Here is an 11746-nt window from a genome sequence, read left to right as displayed (position 1 = left end):
GCTGGCGTAGGGAGAAGATCATGTCCACTGTTGATCGGCCAGCTCTGAAGCCACACTGGGACTCTGGGTAGACGCGGGAAGCAAGGGTCTGCAGGCGGGCAAGAGCGACCTGGGCGAATACTTTGCCGACGACGCTGAGGAGAGAGATGCCACAGTAGTTGTTGCAGTCGCTGCGGTCACCTTTGTTCTTGTACATGGTGATAATGTTGGCGTCTCTCATATCCTGGGGGATGTAACCCTCCTTCCAGCAGAGACAGAGTAGATGGTGGAGCGGCTGTAGCAGGACTGGTTTCCCGCTCTTTAGGATTTCTGGAGGGATTCCGTCGCTTCCTGGTGCTTTCCCGCAAGCGAGGCGGTCGATGGCTTTGCCGAGCTCTGCCGCAGTAGGTGGGGTGTCTAGCTCCTCCATGACTGGTAGGTCTGGGATGGCGTTAAGAGCAGTGTCTGTTACGGTGTTCTTCGTTGCGTACAGCTCGAGGTAGTGCTCGGTCCACTGCAGCATTTGCTGTTCCTGGTCAGTGATGACCTCACCTGTCTTGGACTTAAGGGGGGCGATCTTGGAGGGGATTGGGCCTGTTGCCTTCTTGATACCCTCATACATTCCTCGTGCGTTGCCTATATCGGCGGCTTCCTGGATGCTTCTGCACAGGTTTAGCCAATAGGTGTTGGCACAGTGGCGGGCGGTCTTCTGGACTTTGTTCCTGGCAGCCCGTAGAGCTTGAAGTGTACTGGGAGTGGGCATGGCCTTGTAAGCCAGTAGGGCCTTCCTCTTAGCCTCGATCACGGGTTCCATTTCTTCCCAGTGAGCCTCGTACCAGTCAGCGTTCTTCCGCTCTTTCTTCCCGTAAGCAATAATGGTGGAGTTGTATATGGCGTCGCGGAGACGTGGCCAATTGGATTCGATAATGTCATCTGCCGCCACTCCCTCGCCGAGTGCATCTTCCATCTTGTTGATGAATTGCTGGGTCTTAACTGGGTTGCTGGCACAACTGGTGTTGATGTGTGGGCGACCCTTCATCTTGGAGTGGTGCAACCTCTTCGGCATTATGCGCACCTTGCTTACCACGAGGGCATGGTCCGTGTCGCAGTCTGCACTGTGGTAGCTGCGGGTGAGGAGGGTGCTGCCAATATCCGTTCTTCTGGTGATGACGAGGTCAAGCTGGTGCCAATGGCGGGAGCGGGGGTGCCTCCATGACACCTGGTGTATCTCTTTGCACTTGAAGAATGTGTTTGTCACACACAGGCCGTGGTGACACGAAAGCTCAAGCAGTCGCTGACCATTCTCATTGATCTTTCCTCTCCCAAAGTTTCCGAGGCAGGTGGGCCAGGCCATGTGGTCGGCTCCTACTCTTGCGTTGAAGTCTCCAAGGAGATAGAGAGCGTTACTTCTGGGGATATTGGATAATGCTTCGTCCAGTGCATGGACAGTACATCTACTGTTTGTAACGCGGGAGGGCCGGCTTCGCGCACAGCATAGCCGTTCGGTTCATTCTCCAGAGAGAGGGGAAAGGAGAAAGAGACGCAGAGAAATATCACTGTGTGGTTGCCTCTCTGGGGCCAGGAGACCTCATACAACCACCACCTTGACTCCTGAGAGCTGATCAAGCCCAAGCCTTCCACCCATCCCCCTCTGATCAGAATCAGGGAATCAGGCCCTGGAGGGGGCAGGTGGCTCAGACACCAAGTGGGCCATCTCTACTCCTGTAAAGGAGGAAAGAGGAAGGACATCTCTAAAATCAGAGAAGGAAAACTCTGACTCCAAAAAACCTCCGCTGCCTTGCGGCATACCTCTTCAGGGAAAGGCTAAGGGAGTAAACCCCGACAGAAAATCCGGAGCCGGAGTCCCTAAGGCGGTTTGACATTGTAGTCAACACCGGCAACTCCTGCGGCGCACCTGAAGCCAAGCTGTATTGATTTCGTCTTTCCCTTGGACCCTTCAGCTGCAAAGAGAGGGGGGGTCTGCTGCATGGGCAACAGCAGGCCCTCCATATCACCCTGCCCAGGCTCTGTAGCTTCAGTTTCACTGGAGAGGACACTCCAGCGTCATCGCAAGATGTCGACTCAACATGGGAGGAGACAGATACCGGTTATAAGCTCATCCGATTGGCGAAGGAAACGAGCGCCAGGGGTCTCCTTTGACGGTGGGAGAGGTCATCGCACCTCACTGGACAGCTACCGCCCGCCTCAAGCTGGGCAGCCCCAGCCAATTAGGTGCCGTCTCGCCATGGCTCCCCTGCCCCACTGGGTGCGTGGGGATCAGAGAGGCGCCTCTCGAAAAGTGGGCCACAAAACACCCGCACCAGTTAATTCCAAGCAAACAACAAGAAAGAAGCCTCCAGCTCTTCGCCTCGCTAGCTGGAACATCAGGACCATGTGCCCCGGACTTACTGCAGACCTTCCGTGGATCAATGGTGCCAGGAAAACCGCTGTCATCGATAGGGAACTGGCACGACTAAACATCGACATTGCGGCTCTACAGGAGACCCGGTTGGCCGACAACGGAACTATCAGAGAAACCAACTACACCTTCTACTGGCAAGGGAAGTCTCCGGACCAACCAAGACAGCACGGTGTTGGGTTCGCTGTGAAGAACACGCTTGTTAACTCCATAGAGCCACCCACAGGAGGCACAGAGAGATTACTTACCCTCCGATTGTCAACAACTTTCGGCCCAGTCAGCATTCTTAGCGCGTACGCCCCAACCCTCTGCGCCACCATCGAAGAGAAAGAACAGTTCTACCATGCACTGGACGAAGTTTTCCCAACACTGTTTATTAAATAAACTATTTTTAGCCCATTGTATGTACTTGCTTCCTCTGTCAAATATTAATTGACCACGAAGTTGAGAGTTTATTTCTGGGCTCTCTATTCTGTTCCTTTGGTCTTTATGTTTTTTATTCCAATACCATGCTGTTTTGATTACTATGGCCTTATAATATAGTTTGATATCAGACAGCATGATCCCTCCAACTTTGTTCTTCTTTCTCAAGGTTGCTGTGGCTGTGCAAAGTCTTTTGTGGTTCCATATAAATTTTTGGAATATTCTTTCTAGTTCTGTGAAATACACCATTGGTATCTTGAAGGAATTACATAGAATCTATCTATTGCTTTCAACTGGACATTTTAGTGATGATAATTCTTCCTATCCATGAATATGGTATATGTTTCCACTTATTTGTATCTTATTCGATTTCTTTCTTCAGTGTCTTATAATTTTCTGAGTACAGGTCTTTTACATCTTTAGTAAAATTAACTCCTAGGTATTTTTTGATGCAATTATAAATAGGACTATTTTCTTAATTTTCCTTTTTGATGGTTAATTATTGATGTACAAAAATGCAACTGATTTCTGGATATTTTGTATTCTGCTGCATTACTGAATTTATTTATTAGTTCTAGTCATTTTTTGGTGGAATATTTAGGGTTTTCTACATACAGTATCATGTCATATGCAAATAATGACAGTTTTACTTCTGCCTTTCCAATTTGGGTGCCTTTATTTTTTCTCATGTGATTGCTGTGGCTAGGACTTCCAGTACTATGTTAAATAAGAGTGGTGAAAGCAGACATCCATGTTCCCTATTTTAAGGGAAACACTGGTAGTTTTTGCTCATTGAGTATGATGTTAGCTGTGGGTTTTCATATATGACCTTTATTATGTTGAAGTATGATCCCTCTATTTCCACTTTGATGAGAACTTTTATCATAAATGGGTGCTGGATTTTGTCAAATGCTTTTTCTGCATCTACTAATATGATCATGTCACTTTTATCCTTCATTTTGTTTATGTAGTATATCACATTTATTGATTTGTGGATATTGTACCAACATTACACCCCAGAATAAATCTCATTGGGTAATGGTGTACTATCTTTTTAATGTATTTCTAGATTTGGTTTGCTAATATTTTGTTGAGGATTTCAACATCTATATTCATCAGGGATATGGCCTACAATTTTCTTTCTTTGTAGTTTCCTTATCTGGTTTTGGAAGTAGGATAATGCTGGCCTCATGAGCTTGAGAGTCCTCCCTCCTCTTAAATTTTTTGAATAGGTTGAGAAAAACAGGTGTTAGTTCTTTGAATGTTTGGTAAAATTCACCTGTGAAGCCATCTGGTCCAGGACTTTTGTTTGCTGAGATTTCTTTATTACTGCCTCAGTTTCACTAATTGAAATCTGTTCATCCAGAGTCTCTGATTATTTTGATTCAGTTTTTGAAGGTTATATTTTTCTATGTATTTCCCCTTTTCATCCAGACTCTTCAACTTGTTGGCACATAGTAGTTTGTAATATTTTCTTACAATCCTTTGTATTTCTTTAGTGTCAGTTGCTACTTCTCCTTTTTCATTTCTGATTTTACTTATTTGTGTCCTCTTTCTTTTTTTCCTTGATGAACCTGTTTAAAGGTTTCCCAATCTTGTTTATCTTTTCAAAGTGCCAGCTCTTGACAGCCTCCACTGAGAGTCACCATGGTTTCCTGCTTCAACAGTGCTTGAACAGAACCTGATGCTTGATTCTCATCCCAACCAGCTGCCCAGATCCATCCTACTGCTATGTCCTCACAGAGCCTTGGGACTACCCCAAGGCTCCCACCTCCACTCCAGTGCTGCAAAGCCACCTGTCCTCAGCCACCCATATTCATGACCATGTCTACCCCGCAGGTGCACAAGAATTACCACCAGGACTCAGAAGCTGTCATCAACCACCAGATCAACCTGGAGATCTATGTTTTCTACATCTACCTGTCCATGTACTTTAACTGTGATGATATGGCTTTGAAGAACTTTGTCGAATATTTTCTTAACCAATCTCATAAGGAGAGGAAACATGCTGAGATACTGATGAAGCTGCAGAACCAACAAGGTAGCCAAATCTTCCTTTAGGATATCAAGAAACCAGACTGTGATGACTGGGAGAATGGGCTAAATCCAATGGCGTGTGCACTACACTTGAAAAAAAAGTGTGTATCGGTCACTACTGGACTTGTACAGACTGGCCACTGGAAAAAATGACCCTAATTTGTGTGACTTCATTGAGACTAACTACCTGGATGAGCAAGTGAAATCCATCAAAGAATTTGGTGACCACATAACTAGCCTGTGTAGGTTGGGGCCCCTGAATCTGGCATGGCAGAGCACAGTATTCCCTCACTTATCATGGGTACTACGTTCTAGATGCCCCCCCCCCGTGATAGGTGAAAATTGACAAAATAGTATCCTTACATTTATTTTAGTATTTATATATATATTTAAACCCTTATAAACCCTTCCCACACACTTATAAACTGTTCCCAGTCCCTTATTAACCTTTCCCACTCCCTTATTTACCTTTCCCACTCCCTTATTTACTTTTCCACACTTTTATAAACACTACTTATGTTCTTAAACATATTCTACACTCTTAAACCTACTTAACTTTAACAACATACATATACAGTACCACAAAATATCGCGATATAGCAAAAAACCCGCGATAAATAATTAAATATAATATTTTTTAAAATCCCGCGATACAGTGTGGCCGCGATAAGTGAACTGTGATATAGAGAGGGACTACTGTATCTCTTTGACAAGCACACTCTGGGAGACAGTAAAGAGAGCTAAGCTTTAGGTTGCTTTTTCACAGCCACAGTAGTGATTTCCCTGGTTGTGGAAGCACTACATGCATGTTGGAGTTACCTTTACCTTTTCTATAACTTGTACCAAATCATCCACTTATGTCCTTCATATGTAACATTCTTTGAAAGTAATTTGGCAGCAAAAAAAAAAAAAAAAAAAAAAAGAAAGAAAGAAGAAGAAGTACCAGCTCTTTGTTTTCATTGACCTTTTGTATTTATTTAGACTCTATTTTGTTTATTTCTGCTCTGCTATTTATTATTTCCTTGCTTCTATTCACTTTGGGCTTTGTTCACTTTCTTCTTTCTAGTTTCTTTAACTGTAAAGTTAGATTGTGTATTTGAGATTTGTCTTTTTTCTTGAGATAAGCCTATACTGCTATGAATTTAACTCTTACTACTGCTTGTCTCTGTACCATAGATTTTAGGTGTGTTCTTACTTTCATTTGTTTTAAGGTATCTTTTGATTTCTTTCTTGATCTCACTGTTAATCCCTTCATTGTTTAATAACATGTTATTTAGCCTCCATGTTTTTGTGTGTTTTTCATTTTTTTTCTTGTGATTGATTTCTAGTTTTATACCATTATAGGCATAGAAAATGCTTCATATAATTTCAGTCTTCTTAAATTTATTAGGACTTGTTTTGTTTCTTAACATGAGATACAATAAAATGTTCTATGTGCACTTGAAAACAATATATATTCTGTTGCTTTGGGGTGAAATGCTCTGAAGATATCAATTAAATCCATCTCACCTAGTGTGTTATTTAAGGCTGCCATTTTCTTGCTGATTATTTGTCTGGAAGATCTATCCATTGATGTCAATGGGGTGTGAAAAACCCCTACTATGACTGTACTACTGTCAGTCTCTCCCTTTGTGTCCATCAAGATTTTCTTTACATACTTAGGTGTTCCTATGCTGGATACATAAATGTTTACAAGGGTTATATCCTATTGTTGGATTGCTTCTTTTATAATTATGTAGTGTCCATCTTTGTCTCTTACTAGATCTTTGTTTTAAATTTTATTTTTTCAGCTACAAGTATTGCTACCCAGTTTTTTTTTCCCTTTCCATTTGCATGATAGATCTTTTTCCATCCCTTTACTTTTAGTCTGTCTGTGTCTTTGTTCTGAGTTGGGTCTCTTATAGATAACATATATATGGTCTTGATTTTTTATCCATTCAGCTACCCTCAGTCCCTTGATTGGAGCATTTAAACCATTTAAATTTAAAGTGATTATTGATAGGTACATATTTATTGCCATTTTATTCTTTTAACTAGGTTTCTCCTCCTCTTCCTCCTCCTCCTTCTTCAGATGGCCCTTTAACATTTCTTGTAATACTGGTTTAGTGATAACAAATTACTTTAGCTTTTTCTGGTCTGGGAATGTCTTTATTTCTCCTTCAATTTTAAATAATATCCTACTGGGTAATCTTGGTTATAGATCCTTGCTTTTCATTACTTTGAATATATTATGCCAATCCCTTCTGACCTGAAATATTTCTGTTGAGAAATCAGCAGACAGTCTTACGGGAGCTCTCTTGTAGGTAACTAACTCTTTCTCTTGCTGCTTTTAGGATTCTCTGTCTTTAATCTTTGCCATTTTCATTATGATGTGTCTTTAGTGTGGGCCTCTTTCAGTTCCTCTTGTTTGGAACTCTCTGCATTTCCTAGACTTGTGTGTCTTTTTTCTTCACTAGGTATGGGGAAATTTTTGTCTTTGTTTCTTCAGATAGGTTTTCAAGTCCTTGCTTGCTTCCTTCCTCTCTTCTCCTTCTGGTATCCCTATGATGCAAATTTTCTTATGCTTCAGGTTGTTCCAAAGGTCTTTAACTTATCCTCATTTTAATTTTTTTTTTCCTTTTTGCTGCTCTGATTGGGTGTTCTTTTCTACCTTGTCTTGCAAATTTCTGATTCACTCCTTTTCTTTATCCAACCATCTGTTTATTCCACCTAGAATATTCTTTATGTCAGATATTGCATTCTTCATTTCTATTTTATTTGATTGTTTCTATGTCCTTATTCATGCTGTCAAGCATCCTTATAACCAATGCTTTGAACAGTTTATTTGATAAATTGCTTGCTTCTTTTCATTTAGCTCATTTTCTAGAAACTTCTCCTGCTTCTTTATTTAGGGTATGTTCCCTTGTCTTTTCATTTTGACTGCCTCTTTGTGTTTGTTTCTATGTATCAGATAGATCTGCTATGATTCCCAGTCATGGTGGAGTGCCCTTATGTAGTATGTGTCCTGTGGGACCCAGTGGTACAGTTTCCTTGATCACCTGAGCCAGGTGCTCCAGAATGTCCCTTATGTGGGTTATGTGGGCCCTCCTGTTGTAATTGAATCTTAATTGCTATTGGTCCATTTGTGCATGGGATCAACCCTCAGGCTGGATGACTGTGAAGCTCAACCCTGATCATGATGTGCAAGCTGCTGTGCAGGTCGTTAACATATGAAGCGGAATTTGCCTCAGTAGGGTCCGGTGTCTGCCAAGATCTCTCTTTAAATATGCTACTTGTGAATCTTATTGGGTCCTGCTCATATGTTTTCTGAAGCTGGCCACTGGATGTCTTGGTTCTGAGCCTCTTGGTAAGAATCTTGCGTAGGTCAATGTGAAACATTGTCTGTGACTGTCCCTGGGCAATCAGTTTGGAGCTGGAAGTGATCCATAGTTTGTGACTGCTTCTATTGTACCTGAGCATGCATGGGAAGGACTGAACTGTGCAGCAAGGCCAGCTTTTGCTAGCACTGGGCCTGGGGGTAGGTCAACAAAAGTTCCAAGGCACCCCATGATCCACTTCTGCCATTTCTCCCCTGCTGGCTGCCTATTAGGCTCAGTCACTGAAAGAGCCTCCAGTGGTATTTGAGTTGCGTGAGGTAGTTTCTCAGTAAGTCACCAGGTAGGGGGCAAGTGGTATACACCAGACTGGCACAACTTCAAACTCAGTGTCAGTCCTAGGTCTGAGGTCACTCAACAATTGTCTCAGGGTATACCAAGTCTAGTTGCCACTCACTGGGTGCTCACGCACCTTGTGTTGGGGCTTTATAAGGGTAGGGTCATCAGAGTTTATGAGGCCCAAACGGACCGAGATTTGGGCATGTGAACGGAGGGCTCTGCTCTGTTTAAGCATGCACTGGAAAAATGACCCTTGTCCTAGAGCCACGCAACTCAATCTATCCCAGGTTCTTCTGGGAGGAGACAGAGCTCAGCAGGGTGAGGCTGCCAGGAGTCAGCATGAAGTGGCTACTGGCTCTCCCTTGAGGGGGAGATGTCAGTCAGGCTTCAGGGAAGGTGGCTCCTGCCCCAGAGCCATACAACTCAGTCAGTCCCAGATTTTGCCCTGACCTCAGTAGGGCAGAGCCATTTGGAGTTCTGAGGATGGGTCTGCCAGAACCAGGAGGGTGGCAACAGTGGATTTCTTATCAAGGGGAAGCACCAGTCAGGTTCACAGGAAAGTAGAATAAATGATGCCAGCCCCAATGTCACACAACTCAGTCACTGACACCTCCTGAGTCGGCCCAGACCTGTATACCTTGGCCAAGGCAGCTTACTCCCCAGTAGGGCATAAGCTGCACAGGGTGAGGCAAGAAGGAGTCCAGAGGGTGGGGATATTGCATTACCCCAGCCTGATGCCACATGGAAAGAAGTGCTCCACCTAAGAAAGATGGCATCTACAGTATGACAGAGGGACTCAGCAAAGGGAATCTAGCAGCTGTTTCTTCTGCTCTCTCCTCATGCAACTCTAGTCCATTTTGAGTTCCCTCTGCTGGAGTCCAGTGGCTGGGAATAAAATTTTTGCATATTGGCTTTTTAAGAGAGCATCTGTGTCTCTAGCAGACTCTTGTTTCTCCCTAAGATACAGAAACCCCACTGCTTTTCACAGCCAGATATTATGTGGCTCTGGTGCTCTGGGCTGGGGAGGCCAGTTTGGGGTTGAGATCCCACACTTTTTAGGGGGAACTTTTGTAGCTGAGATATCCCTCCAGAATCTCAGCCACTGCCCATGGAAGTGTGGCCAACTCGTTTTGCATCTCTGCTGCCCGTCCCCACTAGTCTCAATGTGGCTTCTGTAAGTCCTCGGTTATAAGATTTCTCTTCAGCTAGTCTTCAGTTGGTTATTCAGGATTGTTGTTCTATAATTTAGTCGTAACTCCAATTTTGTCCTGGGAGGGCGTGAATGTAGCTTCTACCTACTCTGCGCCCATCTTGGCTCTCCCATGGGTAGCATTTAAAAAATGCTTAGATTGTCCTGGCAATGGTGTGCTGCATAGACTATAGAGGGTGTGGCTCAGCACCAGAGCTTCAATAAGGTTCTGAACTTGAGAGATTTCTGGGATTTGTTGTGGGCATGTTTTAGTTTTTGCCAGTGAGGACACCCTTCTTCTCAATCCTAGCCACAATTTCTGCACTGCGTACTCACCGTTAGGTAACTTCTGAAGGAGCCACCCATGCAGCAATAATTAGGTTCATCATGTTTAGTTCAACATGATGTATGTTAATACCAAGATTTATTCAGTGTCTAATATGTGCTATACACTGTCCTAAGAAAATAACATGTATTGGGGTTCTCCAGGGAATCAGAAAAAAAAAGGAGATATACATACATATATGTAAATAGATTTATTAAAAAGGATTGCCTCACATGATGGAGGCTCAGAAATCCTAGATCTGCAGTTGGCAAGCTGGAGAACTAGGAGAACTGAGGATATAGTTCAAGTCCAAGTCCAAGTCTGAAGACAGGAGCAGACTAATATCCCAGCTTAAAGATATTGAGACAGCAGTGGGGGGAGGGGAGGGGAGGAGAGAGAGAGAGATTGAGGGAGGGAATTCTTCTTTACTCAACATTTTTGTTCTATTCAGGCCTTTAACAAATTGGATGGGGCCCACCCACATTGAGGAGGACAATCTGCTTTACTCAGTCTACTGATTCCAATGTTAATCTCAACCTGACACACCCTCACAGACACACTCGGAAATAATATTTGTCCAAATATCTGGGCATGCCAAGACCCAGTCAAGTTGACACATAAAATTAATCATCAGACATGTGCTCATTCAATGTATCCTCACAACCCCATGAAGTCCTCAGCGTTATTATCCTCATTATTAAGGAGAGCCAGGATTTTAGCGAGTCTGACTTCAGAGTCAGTAGTTTTAACCAGGACAGTATATGTACTACACTGCTCCACCCTGCCTTAGAAAACAATCCTAGAGCTTCCCTTTGCATTTGCAAGTGGCTTTAATTTTATTTTATTAAATAAGACAAAGACCAACCTCAAATACAATTTTAAAAATAGTTTATTATTTTTATATGTTTCTTTCTAGTCCTTTTTCACTTTAACATGTAATTTTTAAAAGGGCCTTAATTTGCCTCAAGTTTACTTAGAAGTGATGATGGCATAAAGAGTGTCAACTTCACCTGACCCTGGTTAGTCAGTCAGTAATAAAAATAATGATAATAGTAATATGATATTATTATTACCAATTAACTTTATTAAGTAATTATTATTTAATAAATTTTAATTTATTTCATTCTCCTGGGTTGTTATTTTCCTAAACACAAGCAAAAAAAAAAAAAAAAAAGTAAATCTATTACTTATTAAAGAAGACATTTACATTAAATTCTCTTCATATCAAGGAAATACAGGATGTCAAATGTTGAATTTGAGAAACAGAAACATAGGTAACTTTCTTTTGGTGTCTTTTTTACTGCCTTTTTAAATATAGCACAATGGGAAAATATATAATTCACCTTATATTAAAAAATTTCTGTATAATTACTGTATTAACACAAGACAAAACTGGGCCAAATGGCCCATAAGAAACATTTCCTGTTGGCTGCAGGACCATCACAGCTGGTCCATATGTCACCCCTACTTCCAAGGACCCTGTAGTGGCCTTTCTTCTCACACCTCAGACCACAGCAGAGCCAGAACATAGGGATTCCAACCGATTCTCACGTGTTAGTGATTTTTCCTCCAAGATTATTAATTATTTAGTGACAGACCAAAGAACAGACCAGGCTTCCTGATTCCTTGTACTCTTTTCTGCTAATTATGTTCAAAATGAACCAGCTTTCTGAAATCTTTCTAAAGATATTTCATCATGTGCATTTTCTTACTTTGCATTG

Source organism: Furipterus horrens, unplaced genomic scaffold (genome assembly GCF_987537825.1).
Source record: "Furipterus horrens unplaced genomic scaffold, mFurHor1.1.pri manual_scaffold_1, whole genome shotgun sequence".
Taxonomy (NCBI): Eukaryota; Metazoa; Chordata; class Mammalia; order Chiroptera; family Furipteridae; genus Furipterus; species Furipterus horrens.
This window is presented reverse-complemented; position numbering follows the sequence as displayed.